Source organism: Megalobrama amblycephala, linkage group LG17, assembly GCF_018812025.1.
Source record: "Megalobrama amblycephala isolate DHTTF-2021 linkage group LG17, ASM1881202v1, whole genome shotgun sequence".
Lineage (NCBI taxonomy): Eukaryota > Metazoa > Chordata > Actinopteri > Cypriniformes > Xenocyprididae > Megalobrama > Megalobrama amblycephala.
In genome coordinates this window covers 8,152,749-8,180,514 of record NC_063060.1, presented here as the reverse complement: position 1 = coordinate 8,180,514, position 27,766 = coordinate 8,152,749, and the positions used below count along the sequence as shown (strand labels likewise).

Sequence of the window (27,766 nt, the reverse complement as noted above, 5' to 3'; positions counted from 1 at the left end):
CTGTTCAAGCACCGGTTTTAAAAAGAGCATCTTCTCCGTAACAAGACGCGACAACAAACACTCAAAATCAGGACAGAGACACAATGCACCACTGAGATTTTATTTGAGATTCTATGATTTTATTCAGAGAATGTTCCGCGGAGAACATGGAGGAATGAAAGGTAGTCAAAGAAAGAGATGGAAAATAGACGGGATTAGACAATGGCTGTGTTGTTGTGTTTCAGTATCTGGAGATTTTAAGACTGAAGCTTTTTCCCTTTGATGTCTGTAACAGAGAAGCATGCATTGTCTCACGCTACATATGTACATAGACTAAAAAGTTGCACAAACACAAACTCTCACCTCGTACACTTCCAAGTGCACACAAAACACCAAACAGACACACAGCTGACAGGGAGGACACAGTATTCAACAGCAAGTGCCATTTTAGGCTCATTTCAGGCTGCAGTGAACACAGTATATAATTTGAGAGACAAAACAGCCAAATGAGAAGAACATCTAAATGATTACACATTCATCCTCCATTTCCTTCTATCCGCTCCACACACACACATTTACACAACCACCAATTAGATGCAGGAGGAAGCAGTCAGCGAGGCTGCTTCTATTTGCGTCTTCCTTGAAGAACTCCAGATCCGTGATGATGAGAGTGGGAGAAGAAAGGAGCAGAAAAGCTGATCTCCGCTGTACTGGCATCGAGTGTGATGTACGCTGGCATGACAGGCAGGAATCTGGGCCATAGTTACATTCATTGTTCAGAGAGCTGTAACAAAACTAAACCCACCGACAGCAATGAATGTTGATTATGACCTTTGAAGAAATGTATAGAGGTGGGCGTGTCCCAGTGAGATCTGTTGGGCTGAAGAGGGCGTGGCCTCAGGGCACAATCAACGGTCGATGGTTTTTCAGTGTCAAAAACTCACCGACAGCGTTGAATGTTCAACAAGGCCAGCAAGAGGGGGGAGAAAAAAACAAAATATTTCACTCAAACCTTGTCACGTGGACTTCTGTGCCCTCCAGAAGCTTCAAGAAGAGCTTCATCCGCGCTGAGCCGAGCACCTGCTGGAAGACAAAATGAGAATATGAGCGAAAAATTCAAAAGAATTAAAACTATTAGCACATTTTGATAAAGAAGACAGACACATTAACAAAAAATAATTGTTTGCATCTGGATGATAAAATTAAGTTAATTTAAATTAAATTAAAATAAAAAAAGACATTTAGCAAGGACAAATTAAATTGATCAAAAGTGACAATAAAGACGTTTATAATGTAATGGTTGCTAAATAAATATAGACACTTCAAATGTTTAGGGTCATTAAGAATTAATACTTTTATTTAGCAAGGACACACTAAATTTATCAAAAGTGACAGTGAAGTCATTCATAATGTTTCAAAAGATTTCTATTTCAAATAAATGCTGTTCTTTTGAACTTTCTATTCATCAAAGAATCCTGAAAAAATTTAACATTGCTTCCACAAAAATATTAAGCAGCACAACTGTTTTCAACATTAAAAACAATAGGAAATTTTACTTGAGCATCAAATCATCATATTAGAATGATTTCTGAAGGATCATGTGACACTGAAGACTGGAGTAATGATGCTGAAAATCCAGCTTTGATATCACAGGAATAAATTACATTTTTAAATATATTAACATAGAAAACAGTTATTTCAAATGGTAATAATATTTCACACTATTACAGTTACAGCTTGTTTATTTATTTATTTTTGCAGCCCGTGTGAACAACCCTAATAAAAGCTCAAAAGCAGAAATTGAATAATAAACAAAAGAACAGAATACTAAATAGAACAAAAATATTCCATCATATTCGTATGGCATTAAACTCCTAATAAAAATCTGGAGGAAGTAAGAGGACCTTCCCACACAAAACCAAAATCTATGGGGAAAATGCTCTGCTAGTCAAATAAAATCTCATCATAAAATAATAAAAAGTGATGTTATGAAAGCATGTCTCGCCAGATAGTATTTCAGATAATTTCAGTAATTTTGTAATTAAAGAAATGCACACGTTGACCTCTCACACACACACATTCTTTCTTCTCAGACAAAAGACCATGATCTGATTTGTACCAAAACCAAACTTTTCACCCAAATCGCTGTACCATTTCAAACACAATGGGAGATGAATTCACACACCGCAGCACCTCTTCAGATGATCATGGGGGGTGAAAGGGTTTCCTATGGCAACAGCAGTATGAGGAAGGGATGTGATAATCCAGGGGGATTGTGGGTAGAGTGGATGTGTGTGTGTGTGTACGGGGGTCTCCTGTGAATCCAGATACTCAGCATTACATTTTCACGAGACAGAACAGACTTCACAGTACCCAAAATAAAATAGTGTGAGGTAGTTCGGTTTATCCTGCATCACCAAAACCTTGTTCTGCTGGTGTTCTCATATCAGTTTGGAGGGTTCTGTCACACCTCTGCAATATTTGGATATTATCAGATATATATAAGGATATTTGTATAAATTATATATGTGTAATCAGTGTATAATCAGTAAATTTGCATGTCATCAATGTAGTCCATACAACAGGTATCACTCGGGCTGTTTATGAAGATGCTTGCCTTTCTCAGTTTGTGGTTTAGATCACACTTGCACAAATCATATTTCTTGTGTTTTTTCCTATTAAACTAAATTAAACTAAAACTAAATAGATTTGAATTATATATATATATATATTATATACTATATACTATATTAATAGGAAAAAACAGAAGAAATATGATTTGTACAAGTGTGATCTAAACCACCTTCCAGATATAACACATATGTGTGTATATATATATATATATATATATATATATATAAATTCAGATTCAATATATATATGCACATATACACACACACACACACACACACACGCACGCGTATGATCAAATTGATCAAAAGAGACACTAAAGACATCCAGAATTTTACAAAAAAATCTATTGCAAATAAATGCTATTCTTTTATTATTATTTATCAAAGAATTCTCATTTTCCACAAAAAACAGGAGCAAAAACTATTTCTAACACTGATAAAAATAAAGAACCATTATTAATAACTGAGCACCAATAAGAACACATGATAATAATAACAACTGAGCACTAAATCAGCATATGAATTCTGAAGGATCATGTGACACTGAAGACTGGACTAATGATGCTGAAAATTCAGCTAAACTATCACAGGAATAAATTACATTTTAAAATATATTAACATAGAAAGCAGTTATTTAGATGTTTTTGGTCTAATAAATGCAGCCTTGGTGAGCATAAGAGACCTTTTTTAAATATAAACATAAAAAAAAAAATCTTAATTTTTCCAATCTTTTGACCAGTAGTGCAATGTCATTCAAAATACAAACTCACTCCAAACTCACCCTCAGTCCCACAGCAGTTTGTCCTATAGCATGTATCAAGAACACCAGAGAGCCTGGAGTGTAGCTTTCATTCCTTATTTGTCCTAACAGTACTTAGGGTGGTCCGAAGTGATCCAACTTCACAAACTGAGGCAGAGAAAGAATGTTCCTTCCTATATATACGCATGTATCTAATATACAGTCCGTAATGACTTTCAGACATGGTGGTCTGATCTTAACGTGGACTGTGTGGCCTTTTTCAGTGCGTCTCCTTGTGGTCTTCCACAGAATTTGGGGGGAGAAGTGGGGGGTTGGGAGGGGGCCCCGTTTTAGCTCTTAAAATACCCTGGATCAAGCCGTGGTCGGGCAGCTCGTCTATCAGCGCTGATTACACGTCGCTGCCGCTGAGGACAGGAGGCAATCAGGAACACGTTCACCCCTGATGTGTCTGCACAACGCTTCCGTCCTCTACAGCCACCTGTGGTTTCCACCGATGTGGACGTGTCTTTACTGTGAGAGAGGAAAGGTAGACGATGTCCTAGGATTTCCTTTTTCGCTACAAAATATGACTTCATGCCAGAGCTGAAGAGTAACTAATTAAAAGCAGCAATGCTACTAACTCAGTATTTTCAGTAGCGGACAGTAGTTTTCAAAACACTGAAGCTTTTTCACAGTAACAAGCTATAAAATACAGTTATAATTACAGTTACAAATTACAGTTTTAATTTTATATGGACTTTTGTATGAATCAGTTCGGTTCAAAAAATGATTCACTGATTGATATGTAGAGCTGGGGATGTCTGAGTGATTTCTGATTCTTTTTAACGAACTGATTTGTTTGTTTACTTCAAATGAATGGCTCTTAGATAGATTTTATGCTGGAATGGATCAATTCATTTTAGTGAATCATTTTGTTTGTTTTGTTTTAAAACATAATTCACTGATTGATAAGTACTACTGGGAAGTCAGATTAATTTTAACAATTAATTTGTTTGATCAGTTCAAACAAATAATTCACTGATAGATGTTGCGATGGGCAGATCAATTTATTTTAGTGATTCAATTTGTTTGGTCTGTTTTAAAAAATGATTCACTGACTGATATGTTGTGCAGGGGATGTCTGATTATTTTTAACAAATTGATTTGTTTGTTCACTTTAAACAAATAATTCACTGATGTTGTGCTGTGTAAATCAATTCATTGTAGTTAATCAATTTGTTTGTTCTGTTTTAAGAAATTATTCTCTAATTGATATGTAGTGCTGGGAAAGTCTGATTCATTTTGGTGGATCAATTTGTTTGTTCAGATCAAACAAAAGATTCATTAATTGATATGTAGTACTGGGGATGTCTGAGTGATTTCTGATTCTTTTTAACGAACTGATTTGTTTGTTTACTTCAAATGAATGGCTCTTAGATAGATTTTGTGATGGAATGGATCAATTCATTTTAGTGAATCAATTTGTTTTGTTTAAAAAAAAACATCATTCACTGATTGATAAGTACTACTGGGAAGTCGGATTCATTTTAACAATTAATTTGTTTGATCAGTTCAAACAAATAATTCACTGATAGATGTGATGGGCAGATCAATTCATTTTAGTGAGTCAATTTGTTTGGTCTGTTTTAAAAAATTATTCACTGACTGATATGTTGTGCAGGGGATGTCTGATTATTTTTAACAAATTGATTTGTTTGTTCACTTTAAACAAATAATTCACTGATAGATGTTGTGCTGTGCAATTCATTGTAGTTAATCAATTTGTTTGTTCTGTTTTAAGAAATTATTCTCTAATTGATATGTAGTGCTGGGGAAGTCTGATTTATTTTAGTTAATCTATGTGTTTGTTCAGTTCAAACAAATGTTTCACAGATAGATGTTGTGCTGTGCAGATCAAGTCATTTAAGGGAATCAATGTGTTTGTTCAGTTAAAAAAAAAATGATTCACTGATTATATTAAGTTCTGTTGTTATATTTAGTGTAAATTTACCATTTCAAATGTAATGCTGTCACCCTACCTTGGATGCAAAGTTAACAGGAACTCAACAGAAAAATAAGATCTTAAAGTGTCTTAAACTGCAACTGCTCTGAAGTGATTTTGATTCTCCACATTGATATTTTATATTTTTAACAGCTTTAACTTCTAATGACTCCTGCAAAAGGACTACTATACATTTTATCAGTCACAATACAAAAATATTTGACTACAGATGACCAATCAGAATCAAATTTCCATTTTGATGGCGTCTCCCTCTTGCCTTTGGTGTGTCTATCTTTCATCTGAGCTTCAGCCCCTTTGTAAAGGAACACTGAAGACAAGGCTCTCTTTTGAAGCTGCATGACTGTTTCGTTGAGATGCGCCGCTGGACAGCAATGGAATACCATACGTTCTGATGAGATAAAAGAGAAGCTTCTCCGAGTTACCACAGTGATACAATCTCATAGTGCCGCAGGTGCCATGAAACTTTAAAGCTGAAACTGAGGTAGGGGGCTGGGAAAACAGTTAAACTAATCAGCCCTTGATAGGAAACAATGCAAATAGAGAGAGAGAGAGAAAGAGAGAGTGCAAATAAAGAGAATTAGCTGAATGTACAGCATCCTGGAAACAATATATGCTACAAATAATATTACAGTGCTAATGAGTCAATCAATACATTGAGCAGTCACATGTTTTTTTTTTTGTATAATGACTACTTGTCTGCATATTTCTATTTAGCAGTCACTATGCCAAAATACACCCTATTTTACGATAATGACCAGCTGATTGAACATTTATGCCTGTAATGGCCAGACTGAATTTTCAGCATCATTACTCTAGTCTTGAATATCAAAAGTTCTTTCAGAAAGCATTATAGCATGAAGATTTTGGTGCTCAAGAAACTTTTTTTTTTTCTGATAATAATGTGTTCCTTAATATTTTTGTGGAAACCGTAATGTATTTTGATGAATAGAAAGTTCAGAACATCATTTATTCCAAATAGAAATCTTTTGTAATGTGATAAATGTCTTTGCTATGGAAGCTAATAAAAATGTAAAAAGTAATTGTGACTTTTTATCTCACAATCTGACTTTGATTTGTATGACTTTTTTTTCTTGCAATCGCGAGTTTACATCTTGCAATTCTGACTTTTTTTTTTCAGAATTGCGTGATATAAACTCACAATTGTGAGTTATAAAGTCAGAATTGTAATATAAACTTGCGGTTGCAAGAAAAATAGTCAGATTTGACTGATATAAACTCGCAATTGCATGTTATAAAGTCAGAATTACGAAAGATAAACTCAGTATTACAAGTTATAAAGTCAGAATTGCGAGTTATAAACACAATTGCGAGTTATAAAGTCAGAATTGCGAGTTATAAATACAATTGCGAGTTATAAAGTCAGAATTGCGAGTTATAAAGTCAGAATTGCGAGTTATAAACAATTGTGAGAAATAAAATCAGAATTGTGAGTTATAAACTCAAAATTGCGAAATATAAACTCAGAATTGCGAGACAAACACAATTTCGAGAAATAGTCAGAATTGTGAGTTATAAAGTCAGAATTGCGTGATATATGTAAAGTCGCAATTATGTGTTATAAAGTCAGAATTGTGTGATATAAAGTCGCAATTCTGACTTTTTTTCTCAGAATTGTTTATATCTCGCAATTCTGATTTTGTAACATGCAATTGCGAGTTTATATTTCACAGTTCTGAGAAAAGAAGTCAGAATTGCAATATATAAACTCACAATTGCGAGATATAGTCGCAATTATTTTTTTTATTTTTTATCCAGTGCCGAAAACAAGCTTCCATACTTTACTTTCTCTTTTGATCAATACAAGTTTTAATTTCTTTCAAAATAATAATAATATTACTGATCCCAATCTTTTGAACTATATTGTACCTGACAGTTTAAGTGGGTTTCCGGAGCGTTTAACCACAAGTGTGTCAGGTAGACAGTAAAATGTGTCATATTGTAAAATTCTAGGCATTTAACCTTGAGGAAAAAAGTTCAAGTGCTCAGGGCTAGTTCACCATCTCTGAAGCTAGTTTTAATTTTCAGCACAAAAAGGTAAACCCCAGTTTAACCTTTGACGCCTAAACCTTTAGGAATGCAGCGTCGATTCGCTGGTTGCATAGTTCCAATAACCCCCAAAGGAAAGAGTGTGCATGCACGCATTAGTGTGCGTGTCTACAAGAGGTATTTAGAGAGCTGTCAGGCTTTGAGTGAGAGTTTGTCTCCGATATCAGCCGGAAGGCTTTCTACGGCTCACCTGCTACAGACCTGAACTCAGAGACCGTCTGGGACTGTGACCCAACAGACACACACCCACCCAAACACTGATTTACACGCACACAGCTGTTTTCTACACTGCAGACAAAAGGATGTTTGTCAGACATGCCTATACACAATGTTTCCTATTGTAAAAATCAGTGACTGGACAACCCATTCAATCTCTGGCAAATCACCACACAGACATTCACTTTCCTGTTAATCACCAGAGTTCATTCAAAACCCTCACAAGCAACACGGAGAGAAGAGAGAAAGAGAGGAAGAGGAAGACGTCACATGACTAGTCCATGTCTAAATGTTCTAAACTTGCCTTCAACCAAGTATGAATGTGTGAATGTAATCTGGACATACTACATTCGCCATGTTTTAATTATCATGTGACCTCCCGGCATCAGTTACGTTGCTTCACTGCCATTTACAAATCCTCTCCCGTGGCCTCAAGGGATAGTAAAGTGTCCATCACGCACACTTCAGAACCTTGCCGGAAGTAGTAGGTCATCCGGGTACTTTTTGCCTACTCTTTAATGAGTACCGTGAATCCGGACATACTTCTTTTGTCACATACTGTTTTTTGCCTACTTAATAGTAGGGAAGCATGTGATTTCGTATACAGCCACTGTCTTTGTTTACAGTGTTACAGTGTTTACATCCTTTTTAGTCATGTTTAGGGGCCAAGCACCAAAGGTGCGTATGCACCTATTGTAATCATTGGCGTTCTTATTATTATTCTCCCGTTTCCGCTCTGGAAGTCTATGGCAGCCCATAGAACCGCTTGTGGGAAAGTTATGAAATTTGGCACACAGATAGAGGACAGTCTGAACTGTCACCATAGCACATTTGGAGTCTCTAACTCAATCCCTCTAGCGCCACCAGCTGTCCAAATTTGCACTCACGTTTATGCTAATAACTTTTGAACCGTAGGGGTCAGAAACATATTTCTTTTTTCTTATGATTCCTTGGCTCAAGACGATGCACTATATGACGACATAATTTTCCGCCATTAAATTTTTCCGCCATTTTGAATTTTCTGAAAAATCTACTTTTTCAAACTCCTCCTAGGCCTTTTTTCTCCGATTTACTCACGAAAATTAAACCAGATCATCTTCAGACCATGCCGACAAAAATTTATGGAATACAAGTCGATTTCTCAAACCGTTTTTGTGAATTTTATGTAGTGCTTGCGAAAATAGACATAAGGCTGTATCTCCGCAATGCTTTATCGTATTCAGACCAAACTTGGCACATGTCATCACAAGCATGGCCTGAGGCAACATGAAGCGATTCAGCGCAGCACCACCTACTGGTCCGGAGATACAAAAAAATGGCTATTTTTGCTTATAACTTCTGAACGGTTTGTCCAAAAATCTAAATTTGGTCTTATTACATTCGGGGCATCATGCCGAGTTGAATGATATCCAATTTTCCCATGTTGGCCATTTTGAATTTTGTGCTAAAATGCTGTGTTTTATGAACGCATTAGCGTATCGTTACGAAACTCGGTATGGGTCTTTGGCACCATGCCATGACAGTACACAAAAAGTTTTGGCGCAGCGCCACCTTGTTATAACAAAATTAACAAAAATGCTAATAACTTTTGACTGTATCAACCTGTAATGAAACTGTAATGAAACTGGTCTCAGTAGATTCTTTGGGTCATGCTGAGAACATAGATATCAAATTTGCCATAGTCGGCTGAACTTCCTGCCATATTGATTTTCTTTAAAAACCTACTTTTTCAATCTCCTCCTTGACCGTTGCTCCGATTTTTACAAAAATTTAACCGTATCATCTTCACACCATGCTGACAAAAAGTTATGGATTTCAAGTCGTTAGGTCAAACTGTTTTCATATACTGGAGCAACGAATTTGAGGCATGACGCAAAACCGACTCTTGAAGCTTTAACTCTGCAATGCTTTATCATATTGACACCAAACTTTGCATGAGTCACTCTCACCTTACTTTGACCATACCACAACAGTTTGGTCACAGCGCCACCTATTGGATGAAACTGATGAATCATTAAATCATTATTATTAAAGGTATTTGATTTCTCTGTCTTTTTGCCTAAATATGTTGTCACTTGTTGTGACTTTTTTGTGCTTGGCCCCAATAATTGCAATTGCTGCTTGCAGCTATATTTTTAGCTCTTTCTCTATTTGTGAAAAACACTATAAACAAATTACAGAATCAAAAAATTGCAATCTAAAGTATAAATCAGTGTTTTTGTTTTTTTACAGATTTTTATAATTTTCAAATTATTTCAAATTTAATAAATGTTATGTAAATAAAAATAAATTGAATTTTAGCTATTTTTTGCATATTTTGTTTTTACTATCTTTAAATTAAAATAAAAAAAAATCAATATTGGTCGAACACTATTTGATAAAAATTTGATTAAAAAAAATAAAAAATACTAGATAAAGTCTGCTAAATGAATAAATGTAAAACCTACTATGCAAAGAGTTAAGCCTAAAGTATACTTCAGTTTTTACAGGTACACTAGGGTATGCATTATTTTGTATTATGAATTGTGCAACTAGTGCGTTTACACTGAAAATTCCAAACAGAAAAAAAAGTACACTTTAAATAGACGGACGATGCACTTAATTAAATCGAAAAAATGAAGTGTGGAATGTTGGACACTTCATGCACTAAAGTATAATAGTGTATAAGTATAATAGTGTATAAGTACATAGTGTATAGTGTGTCATTTGGGACACAACTTAAAGCCACAATATGTACATTTTCGCCACTAGAGGTCACTTACTCAAAACAAAGCCATAGCTTGATGACGCCTTGATTTCGCAGAATCATGGGATGTGTTGTCTTTATGTCTACAGGCGGTGGAAAAGAATCGGGGCGAGGATTGGGCAGAAATCATAATCATGGACGAGATTATTAACATTATGTAGTACGAAGCAGAGTAGGACCGAGGCAGCTGGAGCGATTGCTAATGAGAGACGAGCACGACACACGTCTTGAGAGCAGTGGAACTTTTATCAAGCCGAAGTCACCTCTTCTGCTTCCTCCAGTCATTCGTATGTGGTGTAAAGCAGAGATGTTTTTTCGTATTAGATACATTTGTGTGTTGAAAGTTATTATAGTGCGACTCTGCGTTTGCTCGGCGGCTACTTTGAGACATTTGTTGCACACTGCAGTAAGCTAGATCGATATTAGGCATGGTAAAACATTTAAACAATAACTGTGTTGAGCTATATAACCATGATTAGTTTTCTGTCAATAAATGTATCTAAACAGTTGCTCACCTGTCTAATGAAACACATAATATATTAAAGCGTCTTTGGTGTTTCCATGGTTTCTACAAAATGAAACAGTAAACCGAGGATAATGCGGGTATGATATCATTGATAGGCAATGCACAGACACGGCCCGTGTCCTAGTTAAATTTTTTTTTTTTTTTTCTGGATTTAAACATTCTTGGAAACATCTGGGATAATGTAAGTACACAAGTCAACAAAATATGAAGAGTTTTGTACCAAAACTTGATAAACGCCAAAAAAATGAGTTTCTGCCAAAATCAGTATTGTATCTGGACGGTATTGCAAAGTAATTTATTAATTTTGCGCAAAATGCAATATCCATTGTGTTATTCTGTCGTTTTCTCCCCTTCTTTCCATAACGTGACAAACGCCACTCTCCCTTCTCTGCAGAACACGATATATCCGCTCAACCAATCACAGCGCACCATTCCATGCACTGCAAACAGTAATGGCAGCGCTCTGAATACACCCGGCAACCTAGTTTTCTACAATCTACTTTGTACTTTGTGATCAACAAAAACAGAAAAATGAATAATTTTGTCGGCATTGATGAACCTGTGGTGGTTTCTGTGGTGGGGAAGAAACGTAAGTCATCGAAATTTAATCATTCACGTGAGGAGATTAAGAAAAAGAGATTAAGTCGGGAGGAGGAAAAATGCCGTTCAGAGGTCATATATGTGAATCAACTTACTTTGTTGTGTATTTTCAATATGAAAAATAACTTTTATATTGATGGATTAATTGTATTTTGAAAAAAAAAGTGTCATGGATTTATTGCATTTTGGGGAAAACATAATCAGTTTTTATAAAAAAGTTTTGAAAATCAAAATCTAGATTTGAATGTTTAATGTTTTTAGAACCAAAAGATGCTATGTGAAAGTTTGAAACAGAAAATAGTGGTTTTCATTTTGCCACTTTCTTGGTAAAGAAAACACATTTTTTCTCAAATTAATCAAAATGGATTTATAGTGTTTTGGAACCAAACTCTTCATATATAACATTGTTCTAGTGGTTTTTGGATATTTTAATCCAAAAATTTTACATATTGTGCCTTTAAGTAAACTGAAGTACACTTTGGGCTTAAATCTCCAAAACAAATCAAACATCCCCACCTTAAAGCCAGCAGCCAATCAAACAACCAAAACCCACCTAAACTAATACAACAAATGTGACAAGGTTTGGCTGGTTAACATGGGCCAGTTTGCCTCTGCTGGTAGATGCCAGAACTACAAAATTCTGTTGCAAAAATGTTTTCAACTCTCAAACGATGCACTGTAATCTTCTTATAATATTTAAATAATATAATATTGTGCTTGTAAGTAATTGTAAAGGTTTAAATAGTGTAATATGGACTGACCATATTGTAATATGAGTAACGATGGCAGAATTCGAATCACATACACTACTGATCAAAAGTGTGGAGTTGGTAATATTTTTTGTTTTTTAAGTGTCTTCTGCTTATAAAGGCTGCATATATTTGATCAAAATCACAGTAAAAATATATTGTGATATTGTGAAATATTTTTTACAATTTAAAATAACTGTTTTATATTTGAATACATTTTAAAATGTAATTTATTCCTGTGGTGGCAAAGCTGAATTTCCAGCATCATTACTCCAGTCTTCAGTGTCACATGATCCTTCAGAAATCATTCTAATATGCTGAATTGATACTCAAGAAAATATAAATTGTGCTGCTTAATATTTTTGTGGAAACTGTGATGCATTTGCTATGGATTATTTAAAAAAAAATTGAATTATCAAAAGAACAGCATTTATTTGAAATAGAAATCTTTTGTAGCATTATAAATGTCTGTGTTACTTTGATTAATTAAAAAATTATTTCTTTTGAGGAAAAAAACAAAACAAAAAAAAACGTACTGACCCCAATCTTTTAAATGGTAGTTTATGTCAGTAGGGGTTATGCATCAGATGAGAAACTCCCATTGGGATGAATTCAAGTATTATAGCTTTTCTTGAATAAAACAACCAATCAAACAGCCCTACAACCATGCAAAACCACACACCAGTTACACAATCCCACTATAAAACCAGCTACCAATCTGAAAGCACCAATTAAACAGCCCCACCTTAAAACATCAATCAATCAAACAAACAGCAAACTGTTCTCCTTAAAACACAGCAAAATGCTGCTCCTTCCTTTCACCCTGAATGCCCCTTTTTCTAAAGCCTGTAGGAGTGGCGAGATTCCAGAGTACAGTGAGACTGTTTACACCACGGATCACAGCAGACAGACATAAAGCTTTCACCCTTCCTCCCTCACATAGCAGCAACTACATTAAAAGGACATAAATCTGTAGGAGTGGACATGCAAGAATGTGTATGAGCGTATTAAAGAAAATAAACCTGATGTCAGTCAGAGAAACCAAAGCCCTGCAGATGTGACGATGTCTCTGTGTGTGTTGAAAGAACAGCTTTTACCTAGCTTTTTTGGACAAGAATGATTTTCATCATTCCCTCTTCTCTCATTTTTGATTTATGGTTTATTAGAGGCTGTTCCACAGACATCACTTACACATGGAAAGCCATTGTACAGTCGTTTTTAAATAAAGTTGTGGTCAGGGTTTGCGTGAGGATGTATGGAGCCCTTATACATGACATACTGTAGCTTAATTTTTCTTGGAACACACAAACTGCAATAAATCCCTTATATGAAGGGCTGGGAGCCAAAACCCAAACAATCATTTACATAAAATATATCTACAGCATGTCGGGTTTTGGAAAGTCCATCATTTTACTGTTTTTCTTATACAACACTGTAGTATTTTATCCTCACAGCTTACTTGGAGGTCCGATGAGGACAAGATGTTCGTGTGTGTTGGAGTTCTTGAAGGCCGACAGTTTATTTCTGTTCCTGCGTCGCGACGCATTTTTGCCAACTCAGCGAAACCCCTGCAGCTTCTGGAGACAGAGCGTGGGTGAGAGGGAGCGCAAACCCACAGTCAAAACTTCAACATCTCCTACTGTCCAGCACAGCCTCTGAAAAACACAACAGATAGACACTTACATGATCATGCTCGAAGTTTTTGGCCCCCGAGCAGCTGAAACACAGTAAAAAGAAAATCACATGGCATCCCCGCCACACAATATGGTCATAAAAGAGAAAGTGCACAGCTATGGTTGGCTGAAACAAAAGGACGGGGACAGACCGTCGGGCACCAGAGCCACATCCACAAAAGATGAAAACCCTGGATTACAGAGTACTGCAGAAAACCATATGACTGATACAAGACAGTTTGGCCTGAAAGAACCTCGTAAAACAAACACTCATAATAAGGCCTGTGCCAAATGCATCTCGATATTTTAAAATCTATATTCAATATACATATCTCTATATTTATGAATTTGCTATTTATGAAAACGTTAAGTTTAAAAATAATAAAGGCCAGTTTTTCAATACGTTATTTATATATATTGTATAATATTTCACTATATTGTACTTAATATTTTAACATTAATATATTTTGAATTTTTAGCAATTTTGATGTTCGTTTTATTCGTTTTTGAAGCATTTAAATTATTTTTATTCCAGTTTTTTGTTTTGTTAAACTTTAGTAACGTCAGCTCTGTCAGCAAATTATTTTATTAGTTTTAGTTAACAATAGCAACACTGATTTACAGTATATGCGCCAATATACTTTAAATAATAGTAAACAACAATATATACCTGCATATATTTTTTACAAAACATTTCAATATGTGAAAAATGCCATGTAGGGACTTCTATAAAAATCTTTGCACTATACTATTTGTATTATTCACTGAAAAAGATAGTTTTAACTGATTCACAGAGATACATGCATTTGTTACTCAAGTTTAAACCACAGACATTATTGATTCTTGCTTAATTTTATATAACTTTGTATCATAAGAAAAATCATTGTGAATACATTGTGTAGCCCTAATTATCTTACTCTCAAGAAACAAAGGGTTCATTCACATAGCATGCAATCTAGTACAAACAGAGACAGAGGGCAATGGAATTGAAAAAAAAAGCACATTAATAGGTTTGTAAGTTTAACCAGCAAATTGTGATTGATAAGCATTATAGGAAATCTGAAGACTTTCATCTATGGTATAAATTTACCATTAGTCTCTCTGTAAAACATAAATATTTAACTCTCATGCCAGGACTCAAATCATGCAGCTTCATGTGATTTTTCTAGAAGGTAAAGTGGAAGCAGGGCTGTTGCAAAAAAAAACAAAAAAAAAAAAAACAAAGCCTATGGGTGACCAGGGAGTTGGCCATTTTAAGGTCTGTCTCAATTGCAAAATATTTCCAGTACACTGAAATAGTGTTGTCAAAAGTACCAACTATGGTACAAAGTCGGTACTGAAATTCTAAATATGTGAAGATACCAGTATTTAGTACCTAGCATTTTGAGCTCTGTTTAGTGGATTCTCAAACACATGATTTGCCATTGTGTCCACACGCTCAAAGGATATGTCTGCGATTGGCTACAAATCTGCTCAGCAGCACTCAAAATGCTAGGGGAAAATGCTGGTATCGTATTTTTAAAATTTCAGTACTGACTTGGTACCGAATTTTGACAATACTACACTGAAACATTCGCTCCCTAAAAAGTCCCACAATGCACCGCGAAAACCAGGGAGTATCGATGTTCACCATGTTTCCTTAAAGCTGCAGTCCGCCATTTTTCCTCTTTGTCGCCATCTCTGTTTGAAACCTGCAATTGCAGTCATATGCGGAACAGTAATCTGTACGTGCGTTGTGCCTCCGCACAGTTCGTCAGCCCGGATGAATCTAATGTTTGCTGTCAATCACCGCTCCGGTGGATACTGTACTTCAGAATCACAGATTTTACGTCTTGAAAGTATGACCAATATAAGAATTTTCACTGGAAAATATCATCTGAACAAGTAAGTAACATTTCTGCCACTTTTGTTCTGACCAACTGAGGAAAAAAGCATTAGGCCTACAATAAATCGCGCTGCCAATGATGATTAAATCTAACAATCGCATAGCTCGGGTCACGTCAAACTGTGCAAATTATTATTACTGTTATACTTTGTTCTCAAATCACCAATGTTAACAACATCAGCATTGTGTGACAATGTGTATTTAGTAGGGTTGTTCCGATTCCGATACTAGTATCGGAAATACCACCGATACCACAAAAATTTCTGGCATCGGTATCGGCGAGTATTTAAACTCAGGTACCGATCCGATACCATTTTCTTAAACAATACCTAGTTGTGCCCGCTATCTTTGCTTAACGCAGCAAATCGGAAAATCAATTCTTCTTTGCGGCTCAGAATGCAAACACAGGAAGTTGTGCTGTGTTGCCACAAGCAACTACTGTTTAGAGCAGCGGAGAAGTGAAAACGCGCTAGCAGTATGTCTGCTGTTTGGCAGTATTTCAGACCAGTAAAACGGCGACATGTCTCATATGCAATGCTGCAATTTCGAGTGGCACAAGTATTGGCGACTTTAACACAAATAACTTAATAAAGCATTTGAAGACGCGTCACCCCGCGCAACTCGATGGTTACATAAAGGCTAATGCTGCGTTCACACCAGACGCGAATGAAGCGATAAGCGCAAGTGATTTACATGTTAAGTCAATGCAAAGACGCGAATTGACTTCCTGCGGCGCGATTCGCGTGAATGAATTGTCATTTGGACCTTTCTGGATTACAATCCGCCATCAAAATGATAAGTTTAATTATTTCAGCTGCTGTGAGAACAGGCAATAAATGATCCACTACAAGCAGCATCCTCACGTGATAAAACCGACTAGCCTGGACGGGACTCCTTCCTTTCTGTTTACGGACGTGACGTAATGACGCACAGACGAACTTCCCGCGGAAATCCACCAGATCGCTCTTAAAACATTATTACAGGCCTACCGTTGTGAATCGAGATAAGATAATGAGATAGTTTTGAACACTGGCTGGTTATGTACTTGCTCAAAAATTGATTTTGGATAATTTTTAACCAAAAAAACGTACGGACTGCAGCTTTAATGAAAGTTTGGAAGCAAAAAATATAACATTAAAAAAAAAACTAAACATTATTTAAAAATATTTCAGCATAAACACACGTCGCTTGACAGGTACTGAACATAATCTAGCTAACATTTATAATAAATTTACGGCTAAAATGTTGCAGGTATATGTAACAATCAAAGTATTTTTTATTTTATATAACTAAAAAAAAATACATGTCGGAAAAAATATCAGTTCTGCTGCTGTTCATAAATACCAGTTGTGATGTTATTCAATGAGGATGTTGTCGTGTGTAGAGAGCCAGGGACCGTGCAGAAAATTGAGTACACGATATACTAATTCACGACCTAGGGAGTTATGGAGCTGATTGAGACACACCCTATGACAAATGGCAACCTCACACACTGGGCAAACAATCACATGTCTTGCTGACAGGAAGTGAAGAACTGCAGGGATGTATGTGGCAACACAAAGAGCTTTAATCTTCCTTACAAAAGAAGGAAGCATGGTGTGTGATTTACAAGCCAACACTATCACCCGAGGATTCAACAAATCACAGCAGAGATCCTTGAGTGTAACGGAGCCCGTTTAAGTTTAACAACACTACACTCTTTATTTCCTCTGCTTCTGTTCTTTTCCCTCTTCACCTCTTTTCTCTCTCATCTCAACGCCCCTGCAGGAAGTGCACACTGGAGTTTATTTTTGAATCGGACAAAAGGAATGCATGCCATTTCCTGTTCATGCCGTCTCCATATGGACATATGAAGAAATGCACAGATCTAATGGAAGGGTTTTCCATGATTCAAGAGTCAGGCTGCCATTACAAGCTCCAATATTAGCTCATCAGACTCCAAACATAAAACAATAAGAGCTTCTTTTCCACTCTGGCAAACAATGAGAATCAGACATCCAATATAAAACAGTCCAGAATTAAAATGTATGAAGTTTTTGGCCTTTTCAGAGATGGAAAAATGCAGACTATGACAATATTCATGAACAATGGCACACAATTGAATTGTCTTCTTTCAGCAAAACACTCAAAAACAGAAGCAAAAACATTTGAGAGCAAAGTACTATGGTTCAAAAGTAATATTTTCTGTATTATTTGACTATTGGCAATGGTTCTGACCCAAATGGTCCCAAAATGGTCCTGTGCCACCCTATGCACACCCTGTCCCAAATGCCACATTGTCAGGTAGTACACTCTTAAGCCCTATTCGGACGGGATTTTACATGGGGACGTGGAGTAATGCAATTTTACCTCAGGACATCTGTAATATTAATTGGCCAATTCGCATGGGACAAGACATCTCAGTAAAACTAGCAGAAGCGGGAGGAGTAACTCGATTTACGCACCGCCGTCACCTCCCTGTCGTCATGTGGGTATATGTTGCTTTCTGATACCATGTGCGCAAACCTGGCGCAAACACATATAAACTATATATAACAGTTAGGTCCGGTCAAATGATTAATTCAATTCTGATTGGATTGTTAATTGTAATAGGCACTTAGCTAAAGATAAAATTAGTTTTGTGCCTCTGACAAGTGCTTCGATCTTCTTTTTGCTCTGAATGGTATGTAGAAAATACTTGAGGTTCGCCACAGACTTGTCCCACCACCTACAACACAACTGAATGTTTTTGCAAGTGCTTCCGTGCATAAAAAATGCACAGAAAACTACTTTTAAACAGGAAATGATGGAATTTTACCGTACATATTTACAGCGGGTCTATTCGAACGGATTAGTATTACCTGAGGTAATTTTTCCGGACCTTTTTACAGAAGATAAAAGTCGCCGTGATCTTTACTGACATCGTCCGTAATGATTACTGAGATGGCACATTCGGATGGGACTAAAATCACAGAGAAGCTCTGGTAATAATTACTTTACCCCCACCTCCCCATGTAAAACTAATCCCGTCCGAATAGGGCTTTAGAAAAAAAGATTCTTTATAGAACCTTCTAAGGTTCTGTCAGGCTTTTTATATATAGAACCTTTTAGGAGTTCCCATCATGGGATCATTTTATGGATTTAGTTTCAATTAATTTAGTTTTAATTCATTTTTAATTTTGATTACATTTTATGAATTAAGCAGCTCGTAAAACATACTTTATCACTATGAAAAAATTGAAATAACCCATTAAATATGAAAGTATTATTTAAGACATTTCTCTTTATATAGAACTTTTGTGGCATAAAGGCTACTTTAAAATTGAGTCAAGAACCCTAGGGTATAGAATAGAAAATAGAATATATTGAACCTATTTTTCTCCGCATCTATACTCTGCATCAGGGCATATGTGGCACTCATGAGCACTCTTCTGAAACATAAAATGACATATAGGACATGCTACACAACACATACACTATATAGACTGCAAGTATACATCAAGTGCGCAATTTGGGTTCAGTAAAAACCTCAGTATTCTGGCCTAAATGTAAACACCAGGTGATCAGATTGGACAGTCTAAAGGGCTGTTCCACCAATAACTATAACTAGGGTTGTCAAAAGTACCGACTTCAGTACCAATTAGGTACTGAAATTTTAAAAATGTAATGATACCAGCATTTCCCCATAGCATTTTGAGTGCTGTTGAGCAGATTCTTAAAACACCTTTGATTGGCCATTGCGTTCATGTGCTCAACAGATATGTCTGTGATACGTACTAGGATGATCAACACTTCAAAAACATGTTGTAAATAGACATCTTTGACACTCTTCAGCGAGCGCTTACACAGATACACATGGGAGCATTTGAAAGCAGGCGTTTATCAATGGATCCCTAATATATCCGCTTATAGACAGATCCGCTGATAGAGGCCTGCTTTCAAATGCTCTCTTTTGTATCTGTGTAAGTGCTTGGTGAAATGCTGGTATTGTCACATTTTTAAAAGTCGGTATTTTCGACAACCCTAACTATTACTATATTATTGTCCACACAAAGAGACGATAACGTTCTGTTTATTCTAAGCACGCGTCTGCCACTTTAAATGCTCGAGCTCTTTAAAGTGAGGTGGATTCTGATTGGCTGTCAGGTCTTTAATCGTACATCGACTGATAAAAAATAATTCTGATAGAGAAATTGGGCAATGATACAAGCAATTACATTGTTTCTCTGTGTCTTTATCATTATAGCTGTGTTATGGACTGTGTATAACAATTTTATTGTTACCGCTATACAGTAATCTTTCTTGGTGTGAATGGCCCTTTAGGCGGAGACTACTGAAATTAAAAAAATAATTAAAATAATAATAAGAGAATCAAATCATTTTTGCATCCTACAGAAAAAGCTTAGTATGGGCACGCTCTACAGTAAGAGCCCCAAAATTTGAGTCATTATGTAGTTTTTCGTACTAAAAGCAGCATCTGCTCTGGCGTCTGCTGAAACAAGACAAATTGGTGGCTTCCACTGAAGCCACCGAAGTTGAGACGCCTATAAAAAGAGCATTTAATGAGGAAAAAATAAGAAATAATAAAAAGAACATTTTCTGTATGCCAAAACCTCAGTCTGAGCTGAGACCGATTCAGAACTGTACATCAGGTTTTATGTGATCATGTGACATCAAGACTCGAGTGCTAACACTCTCTCTCTCTCTCTCTCTCTCTCTCTCTCTCTATTATATATATATATATATATTATATATATGATACAATGCAAGTGAAATGAAATGACATTCCCATAAGGGCTTTGCATCGAAACAGGCTGGTTCTGTTTATGTGGAAAGATTGTAAAATATGTTTTTCCTCTTCACTACATTTAGGGGGGGAAAACAAAAAATAAGCAAACCATCACACCACAATCATTACCATAAGAACGAACGTAACTAAATATTCAGTTCCGTCATTTCATCTCCAAGCAGATTAAATTAACAAAACAGCCTCTTTTTCTTTCTCCTTGACATAATCAAAATGAATTAAACTCTCAAACAGTCCTCACTCATTTTTCACACAGAGAGGGGTAACAAGTAAAAAAAGAAAAAGGGAGAGAAAGAGGAAAATGAAATAAGAGAAATGAACGGCTCATTGCTTGTGCATCCTACAGCAGTGGGGTCCCACACTGCGCCCAGTGGGGTTTACAGCATTATGGGTAATGAGAGGGGGAAAAACGAAATGTTCTAATGGTTTAGACTAGATGGGTGGTTATCTTTTGGAAGCGAGAAAAAAAGAGGAATCGTCACTTTCTGTTTATGCCATAGACACTCAGTAGAACATAGTGTTCTTTAACTGTACTGTATGTGTTGCTTTTCAAAAGGTTCCAACTTATTAAGTCTGCAGATCACAGATTACAGCCAACAATACAGAGGTTTCATGCAAACAGACATAAAAAGCAATCTTGCGGTTTCATTTTTAGCCATTTGGATGGGGGGTTTTTATGTATTGCATTTCTTTTGTGGCATTTATGTTTTTTCTTAATTTCTTAAATGTAATCAGAGGTGTTCTCTTGGGAAATTGCTTGTTAAAGATGTTTGTGGTTAGATCCTCAGTCATAAACACATGGCACATTCTACAGTCAGCACCTTCAAAAAATGTTCTCATGACAATGGCTTTTAGTTTCCAAAGAAAATAGGAAGTTAAAATCAATTTCACTACTGTTTCTTCAGTTCAGATTGTAAGGAAAATGTGGTGTATACATGTGAAGTTCATATCAAAACTGGTATTTCATTAAATAAATATTTTTTTCCCCTTGAGTTTGGGATCAAAGATAAATTATGCATAACCAAGCCTAAAAACAACCTCATAATTTCACATTATTTCATCACACAATTATGATGCAACTGTCAAACAAGCTGTTTACACCAGTCAAATGAAATGACTTTAAGACTGATTGAGGATGTTTTTGAGATAATTCTTTAGAGCTAATTTGTGAATGCACACTTACAATTACCGCCTACATTTTCTGAACTGTACAGAATATATATATATATATATATATATATATATATATATATATATATATATATATATATATATATATATATATATATATATATATATATATATATATATATATAGTACATCAGTATACAGTATCTCCAGCTACCACGCGCTAAAGCAGAATGTCATCAGAAAAAAAGCAGAATGTCACTATAGAAGTGTCACTGAATTTAACACACCAGTTAAAAAAAAAAAAAAAAAAACTGTGAATGGAAACTGAAATGACGTTTACAGCTGACAACCTTTAAAATGCCTCAGGAAAAAAAATGTAGTAACTACACCAACACTGGATCTAAGCAGATTGGCTCAGTCTTCTTGATTAACTTTGATCTGATATCAGTTTTAACACTCTGAATTTTGTCACTAGAAGTGTCACTGAATTTTCAACACTACATTAACATCAAACCTAAAAAAACTGACAACCTTTAAAAAGCCCAAGAAAAAAAAAAAAAAAAAAAAAACACCAGCAAAACTGAGCAGATTGGCTCGGTTTTTTGATTGACTTTGATTTGATATCAATTTTCAAACATATTTCTCTATATATAGTCAAACCAAATTCATCTGTCACAGTTAATCATAGTTTGAGGGACTTGTTTTCTGTCATAATTCAACTGACAAAACATGTAGTTAGTGTTTTGCCTTTGTAAGGCAGCAAAATGTGTTTTTTCATTCTCAGTCTAGGACTGTTACATTTAATTCAGACGCTAAAGTCCTAAACACACCCATTCCAGCTCTCTCTACAAGTCACCAAAGGCTGCAAGTTGGGTTAGGATGCGTTCCACTCAAATTCCATAATAGCAACTTTAATTCCAATTAAAGCAGCTGTATGCAATTCATATGCCACTAATGCCACTAAACGGAATAAGGGTTTCCATGCATGACAGTTTCCCATCATTTTCCATTGTTCCACCAAACAGATAGTCCCACCTCAAACTCGTGACATTGGCTGAGCCAACGCTGCTACTCAAAAACAAACAGACTTTTGAAAACACATAGTTACACAAGCTATTTACAGTTTTCGGGGAAATGTTTGCTTACCTATAGTTGTCTCTGCATATTAAGCAGAGTTAAGAGACGGCATTTGGAAAATTACAGGTTTTAGCACCAAACTCACAAAAAAAAAAAATCATAAAGTATACAATCACACACTATGACTGAGCAGTAGGTAGTGGAAATTATACATAATATCTCATATTTTAACTGTATATAAATGTGTCACTACAGCTGAAACCATGCAGCTTTAGTGCAAATTTTTACCAGCCAACAGCAGTCATGCTCCAGGGAGCCTGAGTTTGTGTTGTAAGTTTTCAGTGAAGAGTAGAAAGATCGTTAGCATAAATCATTCTCTACGTTAAGGGTTTTCGGTGATGTAGATGCACTTATGCTCTACGTTGCCCCACACCACCCAAATGCTCCAGATGGGGACAAAGTTTATGCAGATTGGCTCATTAACCTCACTGTGCCGATCTCTCCACGGTAATGACACACACAGCACGCTGGGGCTTCAATAATCCATCTCAACATCCTCTCCACAGAACAGATTACAGTGTGGATGCCACAAACCCTGGCCCTGGAAATATCGACGGCTCTAGATGGAGTCTACATATGTGAGTGCACATGCTCAAGCGCACCCTGAAAAAGTGTTAGAACAAAAAACAAGAAGGCGTCTTAGCAGCTGGTGTCACATTCCCCCTGAGGTGTTTCTGTTAATTTTAGTTCCTCAGACAGAATGGATGAACATCTCTTTGAAGAGTGGCCCATTCTGGAATATTTCTCTCAAAGCATCACAACCACACACGGAGGCATATTATCTGTATGTATGTGTGTGAGGGTTTTGTTGAGACTTGGAATGGGCGTGGATTCCCTCAAGAACTAACATTCTCCGGATTTTAGAGCTGCCTTGACTTCTGTGCGTCTGAAAATGATTGTTGAATGGTGACTGCTTTTCACTGTTTGCAATGAATGCCTACATTTATGCCGCTGAACAACACACACCTCTGAACAAAACCTCGTCTTTCAGTGTTCACTTGAAAAGCAGTCAATGTGCTTACCTCCTGCAAGGGTTCTTTGATTTCTGGGGACATTTTTAAAAGAGCTGTGCTCACTATTGGTTTTATAATATTGTTAGAAATAGTCATCTTTTGGATTTTACATTGTACTGTGCTTTGTTGTTGATCCCAAGGCTGAATTTTCAACAGCCATTTTTCCAGTCTTCAATGTCACCATCTTTCATTCTAATATGCTGATTTGGTGCTCAAGAAACATTTCTTATTTCAATCTTGGAAACCGTTGCGCTGCTTAATATTTTTGTGAAAACCATGATACATTTTGTCAGGCTTCTTTTGCGAATGGAAAGTTCAAAAGTACAGCATTTATTTGAAATAGAAATCTTTTGTAACATTACAAGTGTCTTTACTGTCACTTTTGATCGATTTCAATCATCTTTGCTGAACAACAAAAACTTACTGAGCCCAAATTTTTGAGTGATATTGAATGTGTTTGAGATGTACTTTTGTCATATGTCTTGTGTAAGACACCATTTTGAACTTGCAAACCTACTATTCCACAAATATGTAGCCAGTTTCAAAGAAATGTTACGACATGTAGCTCAACACAAAGCAGTATGTTGGAGCCACTTAACAAAAATATGCCACCCGTATTTTCACTTGAGGTGAAAAGAGAGCAAGGGATGGTAGCTACAGTGGTAGATGATGTCTGAGAATGGTAAAATGCCAGATAAATGGAACATGTTTAGATCAAACATTAATTAATCAATAATATTACATAAATAATGAAAAGACATGAAATTCAGAGCAGATATCATGGCCATACATTATGTTAGGGTTTGTTAAAAATTAACAAAAACTCACAAATTCTAACAAATTATATCTAACGAGTTCTTAAAAATGTCAAATGTTTCAATGCATTAGACATATAAAACTTTAAATAACTTGCCACCAATTTGTAACAAAGTATTTGCAACCAAATGGGTTTCTCTCAGAACTAATTTACTTTTCAAAAATATTTTTGCAGTTAGACTGGGACAATTTTCACTCAAATTTTACAAAGAAACATCAAGGAGGACATTGAATAAAACAATTTTGAAGTAAAAAGATTGAAATAGCATTTTCTTGTGAAACATTCTCCAATACTCTTTGTTTTATTTACAACTTCGAAAAATCTTTTTTTACGATGTACTTTTAACATCTGAAATTTAAAGTGAAGTTAAATAGTATATCTATTGTTTTCTCATTTTAAACACAACAAACATCGTTTTGTGGATGATTTGCTTGCAAAAGTGCAATCTCAGGAAAAACAAAAGGTACAAAAGCTGTACTGGGGTGGTACCTTTGTACCAAGATAGACGTGTCTATGTGTCTATTTTGCACTCTTGTCTTGATATTTTATTTTAGAATGTCACCCTTTGTGCTTTTTTTCTACATAGTGGCTGATTTGTAGATTGTACCCCCCAAAAATGGCTCTCTTTTTTCATATTTCCCATTCATTTCCTATGCCAGTCATTTCAGACCGCTAACAACACAAGTGACTTTTTTTTTCTCTCTAATCAAGTCCATGATTATTATTATTATTTGTGTGTGTGTGTGTGGTCACATAGTGACTGCCACAAAAGTCACAGGGTTTTGTAACCTTCCGATGAAGCAATTTTTTTTAAAGATTCAAAACATTTTTTGGGGGGGTTAAATGACCGAACAACACCAGAGGGTACATATTAGTACCTAAAGTGTACATATTGGTACCTAAAAGGAACAAAAGTGTACTATTTGAAAAGGTACCGCCCCAGTGAGAGCTTTTGTACCTTTTTTTCCTGAGAGTGTGTGTTTGAGCTGTGTTATTTAAACTTAATTTAAATAGTTGTGTTTGACATTTTGTTGTCTACATACAATGACATCATTAAATGTTCAAATATATTCTAAAGCTTGTGTATCTTACCCAGCAGACATACCTAGCAATAAAAACATCGGATTTGAGCGTCTTATCATTTTGTGTGTGTGTGCCCTATTCATGATAGAAGTCTTGCTGTCTGTTTGGGCCTGCTTGCTTGTTTGGAAGAGAGAGAGAGAAAGAGAGAGACAGTGGAAGAGAGGAGGGGGTGTTCTCTCCAGACACCCGTTGCTGTTGATCATTATGTCTGTGTTCAGGTGTCTCTGAGGGTGGCAGTAGGTGGAGATAACCCGGGAGACAGACAAAGAAGGTGGAGTGTGTGTGTGTGTGGGGGGGTTACTTTCCGGACCAGATCAAATCACAGTCTGTAATATATTTAACAGTCGCCTCTCTCGGTCTGTTGCAGCTTTCCGTGACCTTACTTTATCTCACTGCAGACCAGAACGGCAACAAACAGATTTCATATATTGCAATTAGACACATCTGGATCCTGTCAGCAACACCAGACGGATTTCAATGATCAGCTGTGTACTTATTTTTCTAGTGTACTTCCGTCTGAACTGGGGTTTTCTACTTTTTCTTTTAAACGGTGACTTGTCTATACAAAAAACATCAACTGCTGTGGTTAATATGTAACATTTACTGTATAACAAAAAAAAAAAAAAAACTGCAGAGAACAATGAAACTGAATGGTAATTATGCACATTTAACTTGTCACTAAGCCAAGTTTATCTTCAGCCCACATGCAAGCATCAGTTTACTGATTTAATCTAATGATGCAGCAGTGATGATGAGAGTCTGGACGCTGAGATGACTCACACCACAGTCTGTGATACCGAAAACGGAAAGCAGTCAAACACAAGAGGTGAAGTCCAGGTGATCTGGATCAAGCTTTTCACCTACACATTTAGAAAACTAGAAATATCATGTCTGAGCAGATGGGGAAGGTTGAAACACTTTCTAATTTACTTCTACTGGAGCTACAAAGATTGCACAAAATGGGAAAATGTATTTGTTTCCCATTTTGTTTGTAGTTTTGAATCGAAATGCTTCCTATACACTTTTACAATTATTTTCTGAATAAGTCAATTTCATTGCCACTATAAAATGAATGCACAGTCTTTCAAAAATGGTGTTACAGCCCACTCTGGTTGTGGTATAGACTGTAACAATAGCACTCTTTGTGTATGACATTAATTGTTACACAGTATTGTGGATTTTTAAACTACTTTAATTTGTTTCAGACAAATTCAGGAATATTATATCAAAGATTGAGATTGAAACAAAATGTTACAACTCTCCTCTTATATGTACTGTACCATATTTATCCTTTAACCCTCCTGTGAATTGCATGGATTATTAAATCACAAAAGATTTACTTGAAAACAAAAATATAATTTATTTCCCATCTTTTTTAATGATCATGTAGATACATATTCCAGAGGTTTTGATGTAAATATAAACAATACAATATGAAGAGAACAGTTAAATATAGCCTAAGTAAGGTTAGAAAATAACCACTCATTTGTAGATCTCTTGTTTCAGCATTATGCAAACAGAAGCTTCTTGACCGTGAATATATTTAACTTTTACTATATATAAATGTAGTAATTTATTCTGATAAATAGCCTCAATTAAACACATAAAACATCTGAATAAATAGCAATATATTTTTAAAAAGTCTGGCAGAAATTCTTCTTTAAAAACTGCAGACATAGCACTTTTATGAATAAGTTATTGGTGACACAGTTCCTATTTTATGCGCAGCTGCCACAAACAGCTCTTACCCTTTATTCATGACCAATTTCTTCAACTTTTACATTGTGAGAGCAAAGCGAAGGCTTACATACCTTCTTTAAAATCTTAAGAAGACGTGAAGGAAGACATTCCACGGTAGGAGCATTTGTATCGCTTCAGAAATCTCTTCGGATCCTCCAGCTGGTTGGATCTGCGCCGGTCACTGCTGAATCGCTGTAGTTCCACTCGCGCTCTGAATGATTCC

The 27,766-nt window shown here is 35.8% G+C and overlaps 1 long non-coding RNA gene across 1 annotated transcript; it reads right to left on the bottom strand.

Moving 5' to 3' along the window:
- Positions 1 to 97: 97 nt before the first annotated feature.
- Positions 98 to 27,766, bottom strand: LOC125251208. Its single transcript, XR_007180938.1, has 3 exons — positions 27,615 to 27,766; positions 13,738 to 13,933; positions 98 to 1,062 (listed from the first exon to the last, which is right to left on the bottom strand). It is a non-coding gene; the product is annotated as an uncharacterized LOC125251208 (long non-coding RNA).